Consider the following 26,387-nt stretch of genomic DNA (forward strand, 5'->3'; position numbering starts at 1 on the left):
CCTGGTCACTGGAAGTACAGGAGGATTGCGCTCGAGAAACTCGTGGATGCCTAGACCTCCATCACGGATTACAGCTAATTGTAGACTGTAGCCTCGACCTTGCTCACTAGGTTCTTGGGCTGATTATAATGTTTTACTGAAGTTTAGCTTCAACCGGGGCACGTGCTGTTTCTTTTGTATCTGTAAGTGCTTCCTGTTGAGGTTTAATTTTTGAAACAGGAGCATCGTGCCAAAATGAATCCTGCCTGCATATTTATCCACGAAGATGCCACCATGTTGTGCCATACCTCTACTCAACTGGAGTACTTTCTACTGGGTAGTCAGTAAGTGCTACCTCGTTGGGTAAATGTATGGTGCTTTTCCTACACTACAGCTGCGTAAAGGCCCAGAAGAGAAGTCTTCAGTGATCACCTGTGTCTGTGACTTTGCCACTGCGCTGATAGGCGCCTAGGTACCTCGAGTGAGCTGTCCATCACGGTGGGGGAAAGGGCGTGATAGGTTGCATAGCCTAGTCTGTGTGGGGAGGGGTTAAACTGGCGAGGCTTCTGTGCGAGTTCACATGCCTCTTGTTTATGAAGGGTCAGAGACCGATCAGCTCAGTAAATGATAAGAAAGCAGTCGGTGGTACCTCTTTGGGTGAATGTATTGTGCTTTTCCAGCACTGCAGCTGCGTAAAGGCCCAGAAGAGAAGTCTTCAGTGATCACCTGTGTCTGTGACTTTGCCACTGCGCTGATAGGCGCCTGGGTACCTCGAGTGAGCTGTCCATCACAGTGGGGGAAAGGGCAGAATAGGTTGCATAGCCTAGTCAGTGACTTTGCCACTGCGCTGATAGGCGCCGAGGTACCCCGAGTGAGCTGTCCATCACAGTGGGGGAAAGGGCGGGATAGGTTGCATAGCCTAGTCTGTGTGGGGAGGGGTTAAACTGGCGAGGCTTCTGTGCGAGTTCACATGCCTCTTGTTTATGAAGGGTCAGAGACCGATCAGCTCAGTAAATGATAAGAAAGCAGTCGGTGGTACCTCTTTGGGTGAATGTATTGTGCTTTTCCAGCACTGCAGCTGCGTAAAGGCCAGAAGAGTTGTATTCAGGGATCACCTGTGTCTGTAACGTTGCCACTGCGCCGATAGGCGCCGAGGTACCTCGAGTGAGCTGTCCATCACAGTGGGGGAAAGGGCGGGATAGGTTGCATAGCCTAGTGTGTGGGGAGGGGCCAAATTGGCGAGGCTTCTGTGTGTGTGCACTTGCCTCTTGTTTATGAAGGGTCAGAGACCGATTAGCGCAGCAAATGAGGAGAAAGCAGTCGGTGGTACCTCTTTGGGTGAATGTATTGTGCTTTTCAAACACTACAGCTGCGTATAGGCCCAGAAGAGTTGTCTCGAGTGACCACGTGTGTCTGTAACTTTGCCACCGCGCCGTTTGGCGCCAAGGTCCCTTGAGTGAGCTGTCCATCACAGTGGGGGAAAGGGCGGGAAGATATTGCATAGCCTAGTGTGTGGGGCGGGGCCAAACGGGCGGGGCTTCTGTGCAGTTCACATGCCTCTTGTTTATAAAGGGTCAGAGACCATCAGAGCATCAGATGAGGAGAAATCAGCCTCCTGGTCACTGGAAGTACAGGAGGATTGCGCTCGAGAAACTCGTGGATGCCTAGACTTCCATCATGGATTACAGCTAATTGTAGACTGTAGCCTCGACCTTGCTCACTAGGTTCTTGGGCTGATTATAATGCGTTACTGAAGTTTAGCTTCATCCGGGGCACGTGCTGTTTCTTTTGTATCTGTAAGTGCTTCCTGTTGAGGTTTAATTTTTGAAACAGGAGCATCGTGCCAAAATGAATCCTGCCTGCATATTTATCCACGAAGATGCCACCATGTTGTGCCATACCTCTACTCAACTGGAGTACTTTCTACTGGGTAGTCAGTAAGTGCTACCTCGTTGGGTAAATGTATGGTGCTTTTCCTACACTACAGCTGCGTAAAGGCCCAGAAGAGAAGTCTTCAGTGATCACCTGTGTCTGTGACTTTGCCACTGCGCTGATAGGCGCCTAGGTACCTCGAGTGAGCTGTCCATCACAGTGGGGGAAAGGGCGTGATAGGTTGCATAGCCTAGTCTGTGTGGGGAGGGGTTAAACTGGCGAGGCTTCTGTGCGAGTTCACATGCCTCTTGTTTATGAAGGGTCAGAGACCGATCAGCTCAGTAAATGATAAGAAAGCAGTCGGTGGTACCTCTTTGGGTGAATGTATTGTGCTTTTCCAGCACTGCAGCTGCGTAAAGGCCCAGAAGAGAAGTCTTCAGTGATCACCTGTGTCTGTGACTTTGCCACTGCGCTGATAGGCGCCTGGGTACCTCGAGTGAGCTGTCCATCACAGTGGGGGAAAGGGCAGAATAGGTTGCATAGCCTAGTCAGTGACTTTGCCACTGCGCTGATAGGCGCCGAGGTACCCCGAGTGAGCTGTCCATCACAGTGGGGGAAAGGGCGGGATAGGTTGCATAGCCTAGTCTGTGTGGGGAGGGGTTAAACTGGCGAGGCTTCTGTGCGAGTTCACCTGCCTCTTGTTTATGAAGGGTCAGAGACCGATCAGCTCAGTAAATGATAAGAAAGCAGTCGGTGGTACCTCTTTGGGTGAATGTATTGTGCTTTTCCAGCACTGCAGCTGCGTAAAGGCCCAGAAGAGAAGTCTTCAGTGATCACCTGTGTCTGTGACTTTGCCACTGCGCTGATAGGCGCCTGGGTACCTCGAGTGAGCTGTCCATCACAGTGGGGGAAAGGGCAGAATAGGTTGCATAGCCTAGTCAGTGACTTTGCCACTGCGCTGATAGGCGCCGAGGTACCCCGAGTGAGCTGTCCATCACAGTGGGGGAAAGGGCGGGATAGGTTGCATAGCCTAGTCTGTGTGGGGAGGGGTTAAACTGGCGAGGCTTCTGTGCGAGTTCACATGCCTCTTGTTTATGAAGGGTCAGAGACCGATCAGCTCAGTAAATGATAAGAAAGCAGTCGGTGGTACCTCTTTGGGTGAATGTATTGTGCTTTTCCAGCACTGCAGCTGCGTAAAGGCCAGAAGAGTTGTATTCAGGGATCACCTGTGTCTGTAACGTTGCCACTGCGCCGATAGGCGCCGAGGTACCTCGAGTGAGCTGTCCATCACAGTGGGGGAAAGGGCGGGATAGGTTGCATAGCCTAGTGTGTGGGGAGGGGCCAAATTGGCGAGGCTTCTGTGTGTGTGCACTTGCCTCTTGTTTATGAAGGGTCAGAGACCGATTAGCGCAGCAAATGAGGAGAAAGCAGTCGGTGGTACCTCTTTGGGTGAATGTATTGTGCTTTTCAAACACTACAGCTGCGTATAGGCCCAGAAGAGTTGTCTCGAGTGACCACGTGTGTCTGTAACTTTGCCACCGCGCCGTTTGGCGCCAAGGTCCCTTGAGTGAGCTGTCCATCACAGTGGGGGAAAGGGCGGGAAGATGTTGCATAGCCTAGTGTGTGGGGCGGGGCCAAACGGGCGGGGCTTCTGTACAGTTCACATGCCTCTTGTTTATAAAGGGTCAGAGACCATCAGAGCATCAGATGAGGAGAAATCAGCCTCCTGGTCACTGGAAGTACAGGAGGATTGCGCTCGAGAAACTCGTGGATGCCTAGACCTCCATCACGGATTACAGCTAATTGTAGACTGTAGCCTCGACCTTGCTCACTAGGTTCTTGGGCTGATTATAATGTTTTACTGAAGTTTAGCTTCAACCGGGGCACGTGCTGTTTCTTTTGTATCTGTAAGTGCTTCCTGTTGAGGTTTAATTTTTGAAACAGGAGCATCGTGCCAAAATGAATCCTGCCTGCATATTTATCCACGAAGATGCCACCATGTTGTGCCATACCTCTACTCAACTGGAGTACTTTCTACTGGGTAGTCAGTAAGTGCTACCTCGTTGGGTAAATGTATGGTGCTTTTCCTACACTACAGCTGCGTAAAGGCCCAGAAGAGAAGTCTTCAGTGATCACCTGTGTCTGTGACTTTGCCACTGCGCTGATAGGCGCCTAGGTACCTCGAGTGAGCTGTCCATCACGGTGGGGGAAAGGGCGTGATAGGTTGCATAGCCTAGTCTGTGTGGGGAGGGGTTAAACTGGCGAGGCTTCTGTGCGAGTTCACATGCCTCTTGTTTATGAAGGGTCAGAGACCGATCAGCTCAGTAAATGATAAGAAAGCAGTCGGTGGTACCTCTTTGGGTGAATGTATTGTGCTTTTCCAGCACTGCAGCTGCGTAAAGGCCCAGAAGAGAAGTCTTCAGTGATCACCTGTGTCTGTGACTTTGCCACTGCGCTGATAGGCGCCTGGGTACCTCGAGTGAGCTGTCCATCACAGTGGGGGAAAGGGCAGAATAGGTTGCATAGCCTAGTCAGTGACTTTGCCACTGCGCTGATAGGCGCCGAGGTACCCCGAGTGAGCTGTCCATCACAGTGGGGGAAAGGGCGGGATAGGTTGCATAGCCTAGTCTGTGTGGGGAGGGGTTAAACTGGCGAGGCTTCTGTGCGAGTTCACATGCCTCTTGTTTATGAAGGGTCAGAGACCGATCAGCTCAGTAAATGATAAGAAAGCAGTCGGTGGTACCTCTTTGGGTGAATGTATTGTGCTTTTCCAGCACTGCAGCTGCGTAAAGGCCAGAAGAGTTGTATTCAGGGATCACCTGTGTCTGTAACGTTGCCACTGCGCCGATAGGCGCCGAGGTACCTCGAGTGAGCTGTCCATCACAGTGGGGGAAAGGGCGGGATAGGTTGCATAGCCTAGTGTGTGGGGAGGGGCCAAATTGGCGAGGCTTCTGTGTGTGTGCACTTGCCTCTTGTTTATGAAGGGTCAGAGACCGATTAGCGCAGCAAATGAGGAGAAAGCAGTCGGTGGTACCTCTTTGGGTGAATGTATTGTGCTTTTCAAACACTACAGCTGCGTATAGGCCCAGAAGAGTTGTCTCGAGTGACCACGTGTGTCTGTAACTTTGCCACCGCGCCGTTTGGCGCCAAGGTCCCTTGAGGGAGCTGTCCATCACAGTGGGGGAAAGGGCGGGAAGATATTGCATAGCCTAGTGTGTGGGGCGGGGCCAAACGGGCGGGGCTTCTGTGCAGTTCACATGCCTCTTGTTTATAAAGGGTCAGAGACCATCAGAGCATCAGATGAGGAGAAATCAGCCTCCTGGTCACTGGAAGTACAGGAGGATTGCGCTCGAGAAACTCGTGGATGCCTAGACTTCCATCATGGATTACAGCTAATTGTAGACTGTAGCCTCGACCTTGCTCACTAGGTTCTTGGGCTGATTATAATGTTTTACTGAAGTTTAGCTTCAACCGGGGCACGTGCTGTTTCTTTTGTATCTGTAAGTGCTTCCTGTTGAGGTTTAATTTTTGAAACAGGAGCATCGTGCCAAAATGAATCCTGCCTGCATATTTATCCACGAAGATGCCACCATGTTGTGCCATACCTCTACTCAACTGGAGTACTTTCTACTGGGTAGTCAGTAAGTGCTACCTCGTTGGGTAAATGTATGGTGCTTTTCCTACACTACAGCTGCGTAAAGGCCCAGAAGAGAAGTCTTCAGTGATCACCTGTGTCTGTGACTTTGCCACTGCGCTGATAGGCGCCTAGGTACCTCGAGTGAGCTGTCCATCACAGTGGGGGAAAGGGCGGGATAGGTTGCATAGCCTAGTCTGTGTGCGGAGGGGTTAAACTGGCGAGGCTTCTGTGCGAGTTCACATGCCTCTTGTTTATGAAGGGTCAGAGACCGATCAGCTCAGTAAATGATAAGAAAGCAGTCGGTGGTACCTCTTTGGTGAATGTATTGTGCTTTTCCAGCACTGCAGCTGCGTAAAGGCCAGAAGAGTTGTATTCAGGGATCACCTGTGTCTGTAACGTTGCCACTGCGCCGATAGGCGCCGAGGTACCTCGAGTGAGCTGTCCATCACAGTGGGGGAAAGGGCGGGATAGGTTGCATAGCCTAGTGTGTGTGGGGAGGGGCCAAATTGGCGAGGCTTCTGTGTGTGTGCACTTGCCTCTTGTTTATGAAGGATCAGAGACCGATTAGCGCAGCAAATGAGGAGAAAGCAGTCGGTGGTACCTCTTTGGGTGAATGTATTGTGCTTTTCAAACACTACAGCTGCGTATAGGCCCAGAAGAGTTGTCTCGAGTGACCACGTGTGTCTGTAACTTTGCCACCGCGCCGTTTGGCGCCAAGGTCCCTTGAGTGAGCTGTCCATCACAGTGGGGGAAAGGGCGGGAAGATATTGCATAGCCTAGTGTGTGGGGCGGGGCCAAACGGGCGGGGCTTCTGTGCAGTTCACATGCCTCTTGTTTATAAAGGGTCAGAGACCATCAGAGCATCAGATGAGGAGAAATCAGCCTCCTGGTCACTGGAAGTACAGGAGGATTGCGCTCGAGAAACTCGTGGATGCCTAGACTTCCATCATGGATTACAGCTAATTGTAGACTGTAGCCTCGACCTTGCTCACTAGGTTCTTGGGCTGATTATAATGCGTTACTGAAGTTTAGCTTCATCCGGGGCACGTGCTGTTTCTTTTGTATCTGTAAGTGCTTCCTGTTGAGGTTTAATTTTTGAAACAGGAGCATCGTGCCAAAATGAATCCTGCCTGCATATTTATCCACGAAGATGCCACCATGTTGTGCCATACCTCTACTCAACTGGAGTACTTTCTACTGGGTAGTCAGTAAGTGCTACCTCGTTGGGTAAATGTATGGTGCTTTTCCTACACTACAGCTGCGTAAAGGCCCAGAAGAGAAGTCTTCAGTGATCACCTGTGTCTGTGACTTTGCCACTGCGCTGATAGGCGCCTAGGTACCTCGAGTGTGCTGTCCATCACAGTGGGGGAAAGGGCGGGATAGGTTGCATAGCCTAGTCAGTGACTTTGCCACTGCGCTGATCGGCGCCGAGGTACCTCGAGTGAGCTGTCCATCACAGTGGGGAAAAGGGCGGGATAGGTTGCATAGCCTAGTCTGTGTGGGGAGGGGTTAAACTGGCGAGGCTTCTGTGCGAGTTCACATGCCTCTTGTTTATGAAGGGTCAGAGACCGATCAGCGCAGTAAATGATAAGAAAGCAGTCGGTGGTACCTCTTTGGGTGAATGTATTGTGCTTTTCCAGCACTGCAGCTGCGTGAAGTCCCAGAAGAGTTGTCTTCAGTGATCACCTGTGTCTGTGACTTTGCCACTGCGCCGATATGCGCCGAGGTACCTCGAGGGAGCTGTCCATCAAAGTGGGGTACAGGACGGGATAGCTTGCATAGCCTAGTGTGTGTGGGGAGGGGCCAAACTGGCGAGGCTTCTGTGCGTGTGCACTTGCCTCTTGTTTATGAAGGGTCAGAGACCGATTAGCGCAGCAAATGAGGAGAAAGCAGTCGGTGGTACCTCTTTGGGTGAATGTATTGTGCTTTTCCAGCACTGCAGCTGCGTAAAGGCCCAGAAGAGTTGTCTCGAGTGACCACGTGTGTCTGTAACTTTGCCACCGCGCCGTTTGGCGCCAAGGTCCCTCGAGTGAGCTGTCCATCACAGTGGTGGGAAGGGCGGGATAGGTTGCATAGCCTAGTGTGTGTGGGGAGGGGTTAAACTGGCGAGGCTTCTGTGCGAGTTCACATGCCTCTTGTTTATGAAGGGTCAGAGACAGATCAGCGCAGAAAATGATAAGAAAGCAGTAGGTGGTACCTCTTTGGGTGAATGTATTGTGCTTTTCAAACACTACAGCTGCGTATAGGCCCAGAAGAGTTGTCTCGAGTGACCACGTGTGTCTGTAACTTTGCCACCGCGCCGTTTGGCGCCAAGGTCCCTTGAGTGAGCTGTCCATCACAGTGGGGGAAAGGGCGGGAAGATGTTGCATAGCCTAGTGTGTGGGGCGGGGCCAAACGGGCGGGGCTTCTGTACAGTTCACATGCCTCTTGTTTATAAAGGGTCAGAGACCATCAGAGCATCAGATGAGGAGAAATCAGCCTCCTGGTCACTGGAAGTACAGGAGGATTGCGCTCGAGAAACTCGTGGATGCCTAGACCTCCATCACGGATTACAGCTAATTGTAGACTGTAGCCTCGACCTTGCTCACTAGGTTCTTGGGCTGATTATAATGTTTTACTGAAGTTTAGCTTCAACCGGGGCACGTGCTGTTTCTTTTGTATCTGTAAGTGCTTCCTGTTGAGGTTTAATTTTTGAAACAGGAGCATCGTGCCAAAATGAATCCTGCCTGCATATTTATCCACGAAGATGCCACCATGTTGTGCCATACCTCTACTCAACTGGAGTACTTTCTACTGGGTAGTCAGTAAGTGCTACCTCGTTGGGTAAATGTATGGTGCTTTTCCTACACTACAGCTGCGTAAAGGCCCAGAAGAGAAGTCTTCAGTGATCACCTGTGTCTGTGACTTTGCCACTGCGCTGATAGGCGCCTAGGTACCTCGAGTGAGCTGTCCATCACAGTGGGGGAAAGGGCGTGATAGGTTGCATAGCCTAGTCTGTGTGGGGAGGGGTTAAACTGGCGAGGCTTCTGTGCGAGTTCACATGCCTCTTGTTTATGAAGGGTCAGAGACCGATCAGCTCAGTAAATGATAAGAAAGCAGTCGGTGGTACCTCTTTGGGTGAATGTATTGTGCTTTTCCAGCACTGCAGCTGCGTAAAGGCCCAGAAGAGAAGTCTTCAGTGATCACCTGTGTCTGTGACTTTGCCACTGCGCTGATAGGCGCCTGGGTACCTCGAGTGAGCTGTCCATCACAGTGGGGGAAAGGGCAGAATAGGTTGCATAGCCTAGTCAGTGACTTTGCCACTGCGCTGATAGGCGCCGAGGTACCCCGAGTGAGCTGTCCATCACAGTGGGGGAAAGGGCGGGATAGGTTGCATAGCCTAGTCTGTGTGGGGAGGGGTTAAACTGGCGAGGCTTCTGTGCGAGTTCACATGCCTCTTGTTTATGAAGGGTCAGAGACCGATCAGCTCAGTAAATGATAAGAAAGCAGTCGGTGGTACCTCTTTGGGTGAATGTATTGTGCTTTTCCAGCACTGCAGCTGCGTAAAGGCCAGAAGAGTTGTATTCAGGGATCACCTGTGTCTGTAACGTTGCCACTGCGCCGATAGGCGCCGAGGTACCTCGAGTGAGCTGTCCATCACAGTGGGGGAAAGGGCGGGATAGGTTGCATAGCCTAGTGTGTGTGGGGAGGGGCCAAATTGGCGAGGCTTCTGTGTGTGTGCACTTGCCTCTTGTTTATGAAGGGTCAGAGACCGATTAGCGCAGCAAATGAGGAGAAAGCAGTCGGTGGTACCTCTTTGGGTGAATGTATTGTGCTTTTCAAACACTACAGCTGCGTATAGGCCCAGAAGAGTTGTCTCGAGTGACCACGTGTGTCTGTAACTTTGCCACCGCGCCGTTTGGCGCCAAGGTCCCTTGAGTGAGCTGTCCATCACAGTGGGGGAAAGGGCGGGAAGATATTGCATAGCCTAGTGTGTGGGGCGGGGCCAAACGGGCGGGGCTTCTGTGCAGTTCACATGCCTCTTGTTTATAAAGGGTCAGAGACCATCAGAGCATCAGATGAGGAGAAATCAGCCTCCTGGTCACTGGAAGTACAGGAGGATTGCGCTCGAGAAACTCGTGGATGCCTAGACTTCCATCATGGATTACAGCTAATTGTAGACTGTAGCCTCGACCTTGCTCACTAGGTTCTTGGGCTGATTATAATGCGTTACTGAAGTTTAGCTTCATCCGGGGCACGTGCTGTTTCTTTTGTATCTGTAAGTGCTTCCTGTTGAGGTTTAATTTTTGAAACAGGAGCATCGTGCCAAAATGAATCCTGCCTGCATATTTATCCACGAAGATGCCACCATGTTGTGCCATACCTCTACTCAACTGGAGTACTTTCTACTGGGTAGTCAGTAAGTGCTACCTCGTTGGGTAAATGTATGGTGCTTTTCCTACACTACAGCTGCGTAAAGGCCCAGAAGAGAAGTCTTCAGTGATCACCTGTGTCTGTGACTTTGCCACTGCGCTGATAGGCGCCTAGGTACCTCGAGTGAGCTGTCCATCACAGTGGGGGAAAGGGCGGGATAGGTTGCATAGCCTAGTCTGTGTGGGGAGGGGTTAAACTGGCGAGGCTTCTGTGCGAGTTCACATGCCTCTTGTTTATGAAGGGTCAGAGACCGATCAGCTCAGTAAATGATAAGAAAGCAGTCGGTGGTACCTCTTTGGGTGAATGTATTGTGCTTTTCCAGCACTGCAGCTGCGTAAAGGCCCAGAAGAGAAGTCTTCAGTGATCACCTGTGTCTGTGACTTTGCCACTGCGCTGATAGGCGCCTGGGTACCTCGAGTGAGCTGTCCATCACAGTGGGGGAAAGGGCAGAATAGGTTGCATAGCCTAGTCAGTGACTTTGCCCCGAGTGAGCTGTCCATCACAGTGGGGGAAAGGGCGGGATAGGTTGCATAGCCTAGTCTGTGTGGGGAGGGGTTAAACTGGCGAGGCTTCTGTGCGAGTTCACATGCCTCTTGTTTATGAAGGGTCAGAGACCGATCAGCTCAGTAAATGATAAGAAAGCAGTCGGTTCTACCTCTTTGGGTGAATGTATTGTGCTTTTCCAGCACTGCAGCTGCGTAAAGGCCAGAAGAGTTGTATTCAGGGATCACCTGTGTCTGTAACGTTGCCACTGCGCCGATAGGCGCCGAGGTACCTCGAGTGAGCTGTCCATCACAGTGGGGGAAAGGGCGGGATAGGTTGCATAGCCTAGTGTGTGTGGGGAGGGGCCAAATTGGCGAGGCTTCTGTGTGTGTGCACTTGCCTCTTGTTCATGAAGGGTCAGAGACCGATTAGCGCAGCAAATGAGGAGAAAGCAGTCGGTGGTACCTCTTTGGGTGAATGTATTGTGCTTTTCAAACACTACAGCTGCGTATAGGCCCAGAAGAGTTGTCTCGAGTGACCACGTGTGTCTGTAACTTTGCCACCGCGCCGTTTGGCGCCAAGGTCCCTTGAGTGAGCTGTCCATCACAGTGGGGGAAAGGGCGGGAAGATATTGCATAGCCTAGTGTGTGGGGCGGGGCCAAACGGGCGGGGCTTCTGTGCAGTTCACATGCCTCTTGTTTATAAAGGGTCAGAGACCATCAGAGCATCAGATGAGGAGAAATCAGCCTCCTGGTCACTGGAAGTACAGGAGGATTGCGCTCGAGAAACTCGTGGATGCCTAGACTTCCATCATGGATTACAGCTAATTGTAGACTGTAGCCTCGACCTTGCTCACTAGGTTCTTGGGCTGATTATAATGCGTTACTGAAGTTTAGCTTCATCCGGGGCACGTGCTGTTTCTTTTGTATCTGTAAGTGCTTCCTGTTGAGGTTTAATTTTTGAAACAGGAGCATCGTGCCAAAATGAATCCTGCCTGCATATTTATCCACGAAGATGCCACCATGTTGTGCCATACCTCTACTCAACTGGAGTACTTTCTACTGGGTAGTCAGTAAGTGCTACCTCGTTGGGTAAATGTATGGTGCTTTTCCTACACTACAGCTGCGTAAAGGCCCAGAAGAGAAGTCTTCAGTGATCACCTGTGTCTGTGACTTTGCCACTGCGCTGATAGGCGCCTAGGTACCTCGAGTGAGCTGTCCATCACAGTGGGGGAAAGGGCGGGATAGGTTGCATAGCCTAGTCAGTGACTTTGCCACTGCGCTGATCGGCGCCGAGGTACCTCGAGTGAGCTGTCCATCACAGTGGGGAAAAGGGCGGGATAGGTTGCATAGCCTAGTCTGTGTGGGGAGGGGTTAAACTGGCGAGGCTTCTGTGCGAGTTCACATGCCTCTTGTTTATGAAGGGTCAGAGACCGATCAGCGCAGTAAATGATAAGAAAGCAGTCGGTGGTACCTCTTTGGGTGAATGTATTGTGCTTTTCCAGCACTGCAGCTGCGTGAAGTCCCAGAAGAGTTGTCTTCAGTGATCACCTGTGTCTGTGACTTTGCCACTGCGCCGATATGCGCCGAGGTACCTCGAGGGAGCTGTCCATCAAAGTGGGGTACAGGACGGGATAGCTTGCATAGCCTAGTGTGTGTGGGGAGGGGCCAAACTGGCGAGGCTTCTGTGCGTGTGCACTTGCCTCTTGTTTATGAAGGGTCAGAGACCGATTAGCGCAGCAAATGAGGAGAAAGCAGTCGGTGGTACCTCTTTGGGTGAATGTATTGTGCTTTTCCAGCACTGCAGCTGCGTAAAGGCCCAGAAGAGTTGTCTCGAGTGACCACGTGTGTCTGTAACTTTGCCACCGCGCCGTTTGGCGCCAAGGTCCCTCGAGTGAGCTGTCCATCACAGTGGTGGGAAGGGCGGGATAGGTTGCATAGCCTAGTGTGTGTGGGGAGGGGTTAAACTGGCGAGGCTTCTGTGCGAGTTCACATGCCTCTTGTTTATGAAGGGTCAGAGACAGATCAGCGCAGTAAATGATAAGAAAGCAGTAGGTGGTACCTCTTTGGGTGAATGTATTGTGCTTTTCAAACACTACAGCTGCGTATAGGCCCAGAAGAGTTGTCTCGAGTGACCACGTGTGTCTGTAACTTTGCCACCGCGCCGTTTGGCGCCAAGGTCCCTTGAGTGAGCTGTCCATCACAGTGGGGGAAAGGGCGGGAAGATGTTGCATAGCCTAGTGTGTGGGGCGGGGCCAAACGGGCGGGGCTTCTGTACAGTTCACATGCCTCTTGTTTATAAAGGGTCAGAGACCATCAGAGCATCAGATGAGGAGAAATCAGCCTCCTGGTCACTGGAAGTACAGGAGGATTGCGCTCGAGAAACTCGTGGATGCCTAGACCTCCATCACGGATTACAGCTAATTGTAGACTGTAGCCTCGACCTTGCTCACTAGGTTCTTGGGCTGATTATAATGTTTTACTGAAGTTTAGCTTCAACCGGGGCACGTGCTGTTTCTTTTGTATCTGTAAGTGCTTCCTGTTGAGGTTTAATTTTTGAAACAGGAGCATCGTGCCAAAATGAATCCTGCCTGCATATTTATCCACGAAGATGCCACCATGTTGTGCCATACCTCTACTCAACTGGAGTACTTTCTACTGGGTAGTCAGTAAGTGCTACCTCGTTGGGTAAATGTATGGTGCTTTTCCTACACTACAGCTGCGTAAAGGCCCAGAAGAGAAGTCTTCAGTGATCACCTGTGTCTGTGACTTTGCCACTGCGCTGATAGGCGCCTAGGTACCTCGAGTGAGCTGTCCATCACAGTGGGGGAAAGGGCGTGATAGGTTGCATAGCCTAGTCTGTGTGGGGAGGGGTTAAACTGGCGAGGCTTCTGTGCGAGTTCACATGCCTCTTGTTTATGAAGGGTCAGAGACCGATCAGCTCAGTAAATGATAAGAAAGCAGTCGGTGGTACCTCTTTGGGTGAATGTATTGTGCTTTTCCAGCACTGCAGCTGCGTAATGGCCCAGAAGAGAAGTCTTCAGTGATCACCTGTGTCTGTGACTTTGCCACTGCGCTGATAGGCGCCTGGGTACCTCGGGTGAGCTGTCCATCACAGTGGGGGAAAGGGCAGAATAGGTTGCATAGCCTAGTCAGTGACTTTGCCACTGCGCTGATAGGCGCCGAGGTACCCCGAGTGAGCTGTCCATCACAGTGGGGGAAAGGGCGGGATAGGTTGCATAGCCTAGTCTGTGTGGGGAGGGGTTAAACTGGCGAGGCTTCTGTGCGAGTTCACATGCCTCTTGTTTATGAAGGGTCAGAGACCGATCAGCTCAGTAAATGATAAGAAAGCAGTCGGTGGTACCTCTTTGGGTGAATGTATTGTGCTTTTCCAGCACTGCAGCTGCGTAAAGGCCAGAAGAGTTGTATTCAGGGATCACCTGTGTCTGTAACTTTGCCACCGCGCCGTTTGGCGCCGAGGTACCTCGAGTGAGCTGTCCATCACAGTGGGGGAAAGGGCGGGATAGGTTGCATAGCCTAGTGTGTGTGGGGAGGGGCCAAATTGGCGAGGCTTCTGTGTGTGTGCACTTGCCTCTTGTTTATGAAGGGTCAGAGACCGATTAGCGCAGCAAATGAGGAGAAAGCAGTCGGTGGTACCTCTTTGGGTGAATGTATTGTGCTTTTCAAACACTACAGCTGCGTATAGGCCCAGAAGAGTTGTCTCGAGTGACCACGTGTGTCTGTAACTTTGCCACCGCGCCGTTTGGCGCCAAGGTCCCTTGAGTGAGCTGTCCATCACAGTGGGGGAAAGGGCGGGAAGATATTGCATAGCCTAGTGTGTGGGGCGGGGCCAAACGGGCGGGGCTTCTGTGCAGTTCACATGCCTCTTGTTTATAAAGGGTCAGAGACCATCAGAGCATCAGATGAGGAGAAATCAGCCTCCTGGTCACTGGAAGTACAGGAGGATTGCGCTCGAGAAACTCGTGGATGCCTAGACTTCCATCATGGATTACAGCTAATTGTAGACTGTAGCCTCGACCTTGCTCACTAGGTTCTTGGGCTGATTATAATGTTTTACTGAAGTTTAGCTTCAACCGGGGCACGTGCTGTTTCTTTTGTATCTGTAAGTGCTTCCTGTTGAGGTTTAATTTTTGAAACGAGAGCATCGTGCCAAAATGAATCCTGCCTGCATATTTATCCACGAAGATGCCACCATGTTGTGCCATACCTCTACTCAACTGGAGTACTTTCTACTGGGTAGTCAGTAAGTGCTACCTCGTTGGGTAAATGTATGGTGCTTTTCCTACACTACAGCTGCGTAAAGGCCCAGAAGAGAAGTCTTCAGTGATCACCTGTGTCTGTGACTTTGCCACTGCGCTGATAGGCGCCTAGGTACCTCGAGTGAGCTGTCCATCACAGTGGGGGAAAGGGCGGGATAGGTTGCATAGCCTAGTCAGTGACTTTGCCACTGCGCTGATCGGCGCCGAGGTACCTCGAGTGAGCTGTCCATCACAGTGGGGAAAAGGGCGGGATAGGTTGCATAGCCTAGTCTGTGTGGGGAGGGGTTAAACTGGCGAGGCTTCTGTGCGAGTTCACATGCCTCTTGTTTATGAAGGGTCAGAGACCGATCAGCGCAGTAAATGATAAGAAAGCAGTCGGTGGTACCTCTTTCGGTGAATGTATTGTGCTTTTCCAGCACTGCAGCTGCGTGAAGTCCCAGAAGAGTTGTCTTCAGTGATCACCTGTGTCTGTGACTTTGCCACTGCGCCGATATGCGCCGAGGTACCTCGAGGGAGCTGTCCATCAAAGTGGGGTACAGGACGGGATAGCTTGCATAGCCTAGTGTGTGTGGGGAGGGGCCAAACTGGCGAGGCTTCTATGCGTGTGCACTTGCCTCTTGTTTATGAAGGGTCAGAGACCGATTAGCGCAGCAAATGAGGAGAAAGCAGTCGGTGGTACCTCTTTGGGTGAATGTATTGTGCTTTTCCAGCACTGCAGCTGCGTAAAGGCCCAGAAGAGTTGTCTCGAGTGACCACGTGTGTCTGTAACTTTGCCACCGCGCCGTTTGGCGCCAAGGTCCCTCGAGTGAGCTGTCCATCACAGTGGTGGGAAGGGCGGGATAGGTTGCATAGCCTAGTGTGTGTGGGGAGGGGTTAAACTGGCGAGGCTTCTGTGCGAGTTCACATGCCTCTTGTTTATGAAGGGTCAGAGACAGATCAGCGCAGAAAATGATAAGAAAGCAGTAGGTGGTACCTCTTTGGGTGAATGTATTGTGCTTTTCAAACACTACAGCTGCGTATAGGCCCAGAAGAGTTGTCTCGAGTGACCACGTGTGTCTGTAACTTTGCCACCGCGCCGTTTGGCGCCAAGGTCCCTTGAGTGAGCTGTCCATCACAGTGGGGGAAAGGGCGGGAAGATGTTGCATAGCCTAGTGTGTGGGGCGGGGCCAAACGGGCGGGGCTTCTGTACAGTTCACATGCCTCTTGTTTATAAAGGGTCAGAGACCATCAGAGCATCAGATGAGGAGAAATCAGCCTCCTGGTCACTGGAAGTACAGGAGGATTGCGCTCGAGAAACTCGTGGATGCCTAGACCTCCATCACGGATTACAGCTAATTGTAGACTGTAGCCTCGACCTTGCTCACTAGGTTCTTGGGCTGATTATAATGTTTTACTGAAGTTTAGCTTCAACCGGGGCACGTGCTGTTTCTTTTGTATCTGTAAGTGCTTCCTGTTGAGGTTTAATTTTTGAAACAGGAGCATCGTGCCAAAATGAATCCTGCCTGCATATTTATCCACGAAGATGCCACCATGTTGTGCCATACCTCTACTCAACTGGAGTACTTTCTACTGGGTAGTCAGTAAGTGCTACCTCGTTGGGTAAATGTATGGTGCTTTTCCTACACTACAGCTGCGTAAAGGCCCAGAAGAGAAGTCTTCAGTGATCACCTGTGTCTGTGACTTTGCCACTGCGCTGATAGGCGCCTAGGTACCTCGAGTGAGCTGTCCATCACGGTGGGGGAAAGGGCGTGATAGGTTGCATAGCCTAGTCTGTGTGGGGAGGGGTTAAACTGGCGAGGCTTCTGTGCGAGTTCACATGCCTCTTGTTTATGAAGGGTCAGAGACCGATCAGCTCAGTAAATGATAAGAAAGCAGTCGGTGGTACCTCTTTGGGTGAATGTATTGTGCTTTTCCAGCACTGCAGCTGCGTAAAGGCCCAGAAGAGAAGTCTTCAGTGATCACCTGTGTCTGTGACTTTGCCACTGCGCTGATAGGCGCCTGGGTACCTCGAGTGAGCTGTCCATCACAGTGGGGGAAAGGGCAGAATAGGTTGCATAGCCTAGTCAGTGACTTTGCCACTGCGCTGATAGGCGCCGAGGTACCCCGAGTGAGCTGTCCATCACAGTGGGGGAAAGGGCGGGATAGGTTGCATAGCCTAGTCTGTGTGGGGAGGGGTTAAACTGGCGAGGCTTCTGTGCGAGTTCACATGCCTCTTGTTTATGAAGGGTCAGAGACCGATCAGCTCAGTAAATGATAAGAAAGCAGTCGGTGGTACCTCTTTGGGTGAATGTATTGTGCTTTTCCAGCACTGCAGCTGCGTAAAGGCCAGAAGAGTTGTATTCAGGGATCACCTGTGTCTGTAACGTTGCCACTGCGCCGATAGGCGCCGAGGTACCTCGAGTGAGCTGTCCATCACAGTGGGGGAAAGGGCGGGATAGGTTGCATAGCCTAGTGTGTGGGGAGGGGCCAAATTGGCGAGGCTTCTGTGTGTGTGCACTTGCCTCTTGTTTATGAAGGGTCAGAGACCGATTAGCGCAGCAAATGAGGAGAAAGCAGTCGGTGGTACCTCTTTGGGTGAATGTATTGTGCTTTTCAAACACTACAGCTGCGTATAGGCCCAGAAGAGTTGTCTCGAGTGACCACGTGTGTCTGTAACTTTGCCACCGCGCCGTTTGGCGCCAAGGTCCCTTGAGTGAGCTGTCCATCACAGTGGGGGAAAGGGCGGGAAGATATTGCATAGCCTAGTGTGTGGGGCGGGGCCAAACGGGCGGGGCTTCTGTGCAGTTCACATGCCTCTTGTTTATAAAGGGTCAGAGACCATCAGAGCATCAGATGAGGAGAAATCAGCCTCCTGGTCACTGGAAGTACAGGAGGATTGCGCTCGAGAAACTCGTGGATGCCTAGACTTCCATCATGGATTACAGCTAATTGTAGACTGTAGCCTCGACCTTGCTCACTAGGTTCTTGGGCTGATTATAATGCGTTACTGAAGTTTAGCTTCATCCGGGGCACGTGCTGTTTCTTTTGTATCTGTAAGTGCTTCCTGTTGAGGTTTAATTTTTGAAACAGGAGCATCGTGCCAAAATGAATCCTGCCTGCATATTTATCCACGAAGATGCCACCATGTTGTGCCATACCTCTACTCAACTGGAGTACTTTCTACTGGGTAGTCAGTAAGTGCTACCTCGTTGGGTAAATGTATGGTGCTTTTCCTACACTACAGCTGCGTAAAGGCCCAGAAGAGAAGTCTTCAGTGATCACCTGTGTCTGTGACTTTGCCACTGCGCTGATAGGCGCCTAGGTACCTCGAGTGAGCTGTCCATCACAGTGGGGGAAAGGGCGTGATAGGTTGCATAGCCTAGTCTGTGTGGGGAGGGGTTAAACTGGCGAGGCTTCTGTGCGAGTTCACATGCCTCTTGTTTATGAAGGGTCAGAGACCGATCAGCTCAGTAAATGATAAGAAAGCAGTCGGTGGTACCTCTTTGGGTGAATGTATTGTGCTTTTCCAGCACTGCAGCTGCGTAAAGGCCCAGAAGAGAAGTCTTCAGTGATCACCTGTGTCTGTGACTTTGCCACTGCGCTGATAGGCGCCTGGGTACCTCGAGTGAGCTGTCCATCACAGTGGGGGAAAGGGCAGAATAGGTTGCATAGCCTAGTCAGTGACTTTGCCACTGCGCTGATAGGCGCCGAGGTACCCCGAGTGAGCTGTCCATCACAGTGGGGGAAAGGGCGGGATAGGTTGCATAGCCTAGTCTGTGTGGGGAGGGGTTAAACTGGCGAGGCTTCTGTGCGAGTTCACCTGCCTCTTGTTTATGAAGGGTCAGAGACCGATCAGCTCAGTAAATGATAAGAAAGCAGTCGGTGGTACCTCTTTGGGTGAATGTATTGTGCTTTTCCAGCACTGCAGCTGCGTAAAGGCCAGAAGAGTTGTATTCAGGGATCACCTGTGTCTGTAACGTTGCCACTGCGCCGATAGGCGCCGAGGTACCTCGAGTGAGCTGTCCATCACAGTGGGGGAAAGGGCGGGATAGGTTGCATAGCCTAGTGTGTGGGGAGGGGCCAAATTGGCGAGGCTTCTGTGTGTGTGCACTTGCCTCTTGTTTATGAAGGGTCAGAGACCGATTAGCGCAGCAAATGAGGAGAAAGCAGTCGGTGGTACCTCTTTGGGTGAATGTATTGTGCTTTTCAAACACTACAGCTGCGTATAGGCCCAGAAGAGTTGTCTCGAGTGACCACGTGTGTCTGTAACTTTGCCACCGCGCCGTTTGGCGCCAAGGTCCCTTGAGGGAGCTGTCCATCACAGTGGGGGAAAGGGCGGGAAGATATTGCATAGCCTAGTGTGTGGGGCGGGGCCAAACGGGCGGGGCTTCTGTGCAGTTCACATGCCTCTTGTTTATAAAGGGTCAGAGACCATCAGAGCATCAGATGAGGAGAAATCAGCCTCCTGGTCACTGGAAGTACAGGAGGATTGCGCTCGAGAAACTCGTGGATGCCTAGACTTCCATCATGGATTACAGCTAATTGTAGACTGTAGCCTCGACCTTGCTCACTAGGTTCTTGGGCTGATTATAATGTTTTACTGAAGTTTAGCTTCAACCGGGGCACGTGCTGTTTCTTTTGTATCTGTAAGTGCTTCCTGTTGAGGTTTAATTTTTGAAACAGGAGCATCGTGCCAAAATGAATCCTGCCTGCATATTTATCCACGAAGATGCCACCATGTTGTGCCATACCTCTACTCAACTGGAGTACTTTCTACTGGGTAGTCAGTAAGTGCTACCTCGTTGGGTAAATGTATGGTGCTTTTCCTACACTACAGCTGCGTAAAGGCCCAGAAGAGAAGTCTTCAGTGATCACCTGTGTCTGTGACTTTGCCACTGCGCTGATAGGCGCCTAGGTACCTCGAGTGAGCTGTCCATCACAGTGGGGGAAAGGGCGGGATAGGTTGCATAGCCTAGTCTGTGTGCGGAGGGGTTAAACTGGCGAGGCTTCTGTGCGAGTTCACATGCCTCTTGTTTATGAAGGGTCAGAGACCGATCAGCTCAGTAAATGATAAGAAAGCAGTCGGTGGTACCTCTTTGGTGAATGTATTGTGCTTTTCCAGCACTGCAGCTGCGTAAAGGCCAGAAGAGTTGTATTCAGGGATCACCTGTGTCTGTAACGTTGCCACTGCGCCGATAGGCGCCGAGGTACCTCGAGTGAGCTGTCCATCACAGTGGGGGAAAGGGCGGGATAGGTTGCATAGCCTAGTGTGTGTGGGGAGGGGCCAAATTGGCGAGGCTTCTGTGTGTGTGCACTTGCCTCTTGTTTATGAAGGGTCAGAGACCGATTAGCGCAGCAAATGAGGAGAAAGCAGTCGGTGGTACCTCTTTGGGTGAATGTATTGTGCTTTTCAAACACTACAGCTGCGTATAGGCCCAGAAGAGTTGTCTCGAGTGACCACGTGTGTCTGTAACTTTGCCACCGCGCCGTTTGGCGCCAAGGTCCCTTGAGTGAGCTGTCCATCACAGTGGGGGAAAGGGCGGGAAGATATTGCATAGCCTAGTGTGTGGGGCGGGGCCAAACGGGCGGGGCTTCTGTGCAGTTCACATGCCTCTTGTTTATAAAGGGTCAGAGACCATCAGAGCATCAGATGAGGAGAAATCAGCCTCCTGGTCACTGGAAGTACAGGAGGATTGCGCTCGAGAAACTCGTGGATGCCTAGACTTCCATCATGGATTACAGCTAATTGTAGACTGTAGCCTCGACCTTGCTCACTAGGTTCTTGGGCTGATTATAATGCGTTACTGAAGTTTAGCTTCATCCGGGGCACGTGCTGTTTCTTTTGTATCTGTAAGTGCTTCCTGTTGAGGTTTAATTTTTGAAACAGGAGCATCGTGCCAAAATGAATCCTGCCTGCATATTTATCCACGAAGATGCCACCATGTTGTGCCATACCTCTACTCAACTGGAGTACTTTCTACTGGGTAGTCAGTAAGTGCTACCTCGTTGGGTAAATGTATGGTGCTTTTCCTACACTACAGCTGCGTAAAGGCCCAGAAGAGAAGTCTTCAGTGATCACCTGTGTCTGTGACTTTGCCACTGCGCTGATAGGCGCCTAGGTACCTCGAGTGTGCTGTCCATCACAGTGGGGGAAAGGGCGGGATAGGTTGCATAGCCTAGTCAGTGACTTTGCCACTGCGCTGATCGGCGCCGAGGTACCTCGAGTGAGCTGTCCATCACAGTGGGGAAAAGGGCGGGATAGGTTGCATAGCCTAGTCTGTGTGGGGAGGGGTTAAACTGGCGAGGCTTCTGTGCGAGTTCACATGCCTCTTGTTTATGAAGGGTCAGAGACCGATCAGCGCAGTAAATGATAAGAAAGCAGTCGGTGGTACCTCTTTGGGTGAATGTATTGTGCTTTTCCAGCACTGCAGCTGCGTGAAGTCCCAGAAGAGTTGTCTTCAGTGATCACCTGTGTCTGTGACTTTGCCACTGCGCCGATATGCGCCGAGGTACCTCGAGGGAGCTGTCCATCAAAGTGGGGTACAGGACGGGATAGCTTGCATAGCCTAGTGTGTGTGGGGAGGGGCCAAACTGGCGAGGCTTCTGTGCGTGTGCACTTGCCTCTTGTTTATGAAGGGTCAGAGACCGATTAGCGCAGCAAATGAGGAGAAAGCAGTCGGTGGTACCTCTTTGGGTGAATGTATTGTGCTTTTCCAGCACTGCAGCTGCGTAAAGGCCCAGAAGAGTTGTCTCGAGTGACCACGTGTGTCTGTAACTTTGCCACCGCGCCGTTTGGCGCCAAGGTCCCTCGAGTGAGCTGTCCATCACAGTGGTGGGAAGGGCGGGATAGGTTGCATAGCCTAGTGTGTGTGGGGAGGGGTTAAACTGGCGAGGCTTCTGTGCGAGTTCACATGCCTCTTGTTTATGAAGGGTCAGAGACAGATCAGCGCAGAAAATGATAAGAAAGCAGTAGGTGGTACCTCTTTGGGTGAATGTATTGTGCTTTTCAAACACTACAGCTGCGTATAGGCCCAGAAGAGTTGTCTCGAGTGACCACGTGTGTCTGTAACTTTGCCACCGCGCCGTTTGGCGCCAAGGTCCCTTGAGTGAGCTGTCCATCACAGTGGGGGAAAGGGCGGGAAGATGTTGCATAGCCTAGTGTGTGGGGCGGGGCCAAACGGGCGGGGCTTCTGTACAGTTCACATGCCTCTTGTTTATAAAGGGTCAGAGACCATCAGAGCATCAGATGAGGAGAAATCAGCCTCCTGGTCACTGGAAGTACAGGAGGATTGCGCTCGAGAAACTCGTGGATGCCTAGACCTCCATCACGGATTACAGCTAATTGTAGACTGTAGCCTCGACCTTGCTCACTAGGTTCTTGGGCTGATTATAATGTTTTACTGAAGTTTAGCTTCAACCGGGGCACGTGCTGTTTCTTTTGTATCTGTAAGTGCTTCCTGTTGAGGTTTAATTTTTGAAACAGGAGCATCGTGCCAAAATGAATCCTGCCTGCATATTTATCCACGAAGATGCCACCATGTTGTGCCATACCTCTACTCAACTGGAGTACTTTCTACTGGGTAGTCAGTAAGTGCTACCTCGTTGGGTAAATGTATGGTGCTTTTCCTACACTACAGCTGCGTAAAGGCCCAGAAGAGAAGTCTTCAGTGATCACCTGTGTCTGTGACTTTGCCACTGCGCTGATAGGCGCCTAGGTACCTCGAGTGAGCTGTCCATCACAGTGGGGGAAAGGGCGTGATAGGTTGCATAGCCTAGTCTGTGTGGGGAGGGGTTAAACTGGCGAGGCTTCTGTGCGAGTTCACATGCCTCTTGTTTATGAAGGGTCAGAGACCGATCAGCTCAGTAAATGATAAGAAAGCAGTCGGTGGTACCTCTTTGGGTGAATGTATTGTGCTTTTCCAGCACTGCAGCTGCGTAAAGGCCCAGAAGAGAAGTCTTCAGTGATCACCTGTGTCTGTGACTTTGCCACTGCGCTGATAGGCGCCTGGGTACCTCGAGTGAGCTGTCCATCACAGTGGGGGAAAGGGCAGAATAGGTTGCATAGCCTAGTCAGTGACTTTGCCACTGCGCTGATAGGCGCCGAGGTACCCCGAGTGAGCTGTCCATCACAGTGGGGGAAAGGGCGGGATAGGTTGCATAGCCTAGTCTGTGTGGGGAGGGGTTAAACTGGCGAGGCTTCTGTGCGAGTTCACATGCCTCTTGTTTATGAAGGGTCAGAGACCGATCAGCTCAGTAAATGATAAGAAAGCAGTCGGTGGTACCTCTTTGGGTGAATGTATTGTGCTTTTCCAGCACTGCAGCTGCGTAAAGGCCAGAAGAGTTGTATTCAGGGATCACCTGTGTCTGTAACGTTGCCACTGCGCCGATAGGCGCCGAGGTACCTCGAGTGAGCTGTCCATCACAGTGGGGGAAAGGGCGGGATAGGTTGCATAGCCTAGTGTGTGTGGGGAGGGGCCAAATTGGCGAGGCTTCTGTGTGTGTGCACTTGCCTCTTGTTTATGAAGGGTCAGAGACCGATTAGCGCAGCAAATGAGGAGAAAGCAGTCGGTGGTACCTCTTTGGGTGAATGTATTGTGCTTTTCAAACACTACAGCTGCGTATAGGCCCAGAAGAGTTGTCTCGAGTGACCACGTGTGTCTGTAACTTTGCCACCGCGCCGTTTGGCGCCAAGGTCCCTTGAGTGAGCTGTCCATCACAGTGGGGGAAAGGGCGGGAAGATATTGCATAGCCTAGTGTGTGGGGCGGGGCCAAACGGGCGGGGCTTCTGTGCAGTTCACATGCCTCTTGTTTATAAAGGGTCAGAGACCATCAGAGCATCAGATGAGGAGAAATCAGCCTCCTGGTCACTGGAAGTACAGGAGGATTGCGCTCGAGAAACTCGTGGATGCCTAGACTTCCATCATGGATTACAGCTAATTGTAGACTGTAGCCTCGACCTTGCTCACTAGGTTCTTGGGCTGATTATAATGCGTTACTGAAGTTTAGCTTCATCCGGGGCACGTGCTGTTTCTTTTGTATCTGTAAGTGCTTCCTGTTGAGGTTTAATTTTTGAAACAGGAGCATCGTGCCAAAATGAATCCTGCCTGCATATTTATCCACGAAGATGCCACCATGTTGTGCCATACCTCTACTCAACTGGAGTACTTTCTACTGGGTAGTCAGTAAGTGCTACCTCGTTGGGTAAATGTATGGTGCTTTTCCTACACTACAGCTGCGTAAAGGCCCAGAAGAGAAGTCTTCAGTGATCACCTGTGTCTGTGACTTTGCCACTGCGCTGATAGGCGCCTAGGTACCTCGAGTGAGCTGTCCATCACAGTGGGGGAAAGGGCGGGATAGGTTGCATAGCCTAGTCTGTGTGGGGAGGGGTTAAACTGGCGAGGCTTCTGTGCGAGTTCACATGCCTCTTGTTTATGAAGGGTCAGAGACCGATCAGCTCAGTAAATGATAAGAAAGCAGTCGGTGGTACCTCTTTGGGTGAATGTATTGTGCTTTTCCAGCACTGCAGCTGCGTAAAGGCCCAGAAGAGAAGTCTTCAGTGATCACCTGTGTCTGTGACTTTGCCACTGCGCTGATAGGCGCCTGGGTACCTCGAGTGAGCTGTCCATCACAGTGGGGGAAAGGGCAGAATAGGTTGCATAGCCTAGTCAGTGACTTTGCCCCGAGTGAGCTGTCCATCACAGTGGGGGAAAGGGCGGGATAGGTTGCATAGCCTAGTCTGTGTGGGGAGGGGTTAAACTGGCGAGGCTTCTGTGCGAGTTCACATGCCTCTTGTTTATGAAGGGTCAGAGACCGATCAGCTCAGTAAATGATAAGAAAGCAGTCGGTTCTACCTCTTTGGGTGAATGTATTGTGCTTTTCCAGCACTGCAGCTGCGTAAAGGCCAGAAGAGTTGTATTCAGGGATCACCTGTGTCTGTAACGTTGCCACTGCGCCGATAGGCGCCGAGGTACCTCGAGTGAGCTGTCCATCACAGTGGGGGAAAGGGCGGGATAGGTTGCATAGCCTAGTGTGTGTGGGGAGGGGCCAAATTGGCGAGGCTTCTGTGTGTGTGCACTTGCCTCTTGTTCATGAAGGGTCAGAGACCGATTAGCGCAGCAAATGAGGAGAAAGCAGTCGGTGGTACCTCTTTGGGTGAATGTATTGTGCTTTTCAAACACTACAGCTGCGTATAGGCCCAGAAGAGTTGTCTCGAGTGACCACGTGTGTCTGTAACTTTGCCACCGCGCCGTTTGGCGCCAAGGTCCCTTGAGTGAGCTGTCCATCACAGTGGGGGAAAGGGCGGGAAGATATTGCATAGCCTAGTGTGTGGGGCGGGGCCAAACGGGCGGGGCTTCTGTGCAGTTCACATGCCTCTTGTTTATAAAGGGTCAGAGACCATCAGAGCATCAGATGAGGAGAAATCAGCCTCCTGGTCACTGGAAGTACAGGAGGATTGCGCTCGAGAAACTCGTGGATGCCTAGACTTCCATCATGGATTACAGCTAATTGTAGACTGTAGCCTCGACCTTGCTCACTAGGTTCTTGGGCTGATTATAATGCGTTACTGAAGTTTAGCTTCATCCGGGGCACGTGCTGTTTCTTTTGTATCTGTAAGTGCTTCCTGTTGAGGTTTAATTTTTGAAACAGGAGCATCGTGCCAAAATGAATCCTGCCTGCATATTTATCCACGAAGATGCCACCATGTTGTGCCATACCTCTACTCAACTGGAGTACTTTCTACTGGGTAGTCAGTAAGTGCTACCTCGTTGGGTAAATGTATGGTGCTTTTCCTACACTACAGCTGCGTAAAGGCCCAGAAGAGAAGTCTTCAGTGATCACCTGTGTCTGTGACTTTGCCACTGCGCTGATAGGCGCCTAGGTACCTCGAGTGAGCTGTCCATCACAGTGGGGGAAAGGGCGGGATAGGTTGCATAGCCTAGTCAGTGACTTTGCCACTGCGCTGATCGGCGCCGAGGTACCTCGAGTGAGCTGTCCATCACAGTGGGGAAAAGGGCGGGATAGGTTGCATAGCCTAGTCTGTGTGGGGAGGGGTTAAACTGGCGAGGCTTCTGTGCGAGTTCACATGCCTCTTGTTTATGAAGGGTCAGAGACCGATCAGCGCAGTAAATGATAAGAAAGCAGTCGGTGGTACCTCTTTGGGTGAATGTATTGTGCTTTTCCAGCACTGCAGCTGCGTGAAGTCCCAGAAGAGTTGTCTTCAGTGATCACCTGTGTCTGTGACTTTGCCACTGCGCCGATATGCGCCGAGGTACCTCGAGGGAGCTGTCCATCAAAGTGGGGTACAGGACGGGATAGCTTGCATAGCCTAGTGTGTGTGGGGAGGGGCCAAACTGGCGAGGCTTCTGTGCGTGTGCACTTGCCTCTTGTTTATGAAGGGTCAGAGACCGATTAGCGCAGCAAATGAGGAGAAAGCAGTCGGTGGTACCTCTTTGGGTGAATGTATTGTGCTTTTCCAGCACTGCAGCTGCGTAAAGGCCCAGAAGAGTTGTCTCGAGTGACCACGTGTGTCTGTAACTTTGCCACCGCGCCGTTTGGCGCCAAGGTCCCTCGAGTGAGCTGTCCATCACAGTGGTGGGAAGGGCGGGATAGGTTGCATAGCCTAGTGTGTGTGGGGAGGGGTTAAACTGGCGAGGCTTCTGTGCGAGTTCACATGCCTCTTGTTTATGAAGGGTCAGAGACAGATCAGCGCAGTAAATGATAAGAAAGCAGTAGGTGGTACCTCTT

The sequence above is a fragment of the Lissotriton vulgaris genome, chromosome 8, assembly GCF_964263255.1.
Source record: "Lissotriton vulgaris chromosome 8, aLisVul1.2, whole genome shotgun sequence".
Taxonomy (NCBI): domain Eukaryota; kingdom Metazoa; phylum Chordata; class Amphibia; order Caudata; family Salamandridae; genus Lissotriton; species Lissotriton vulgaris.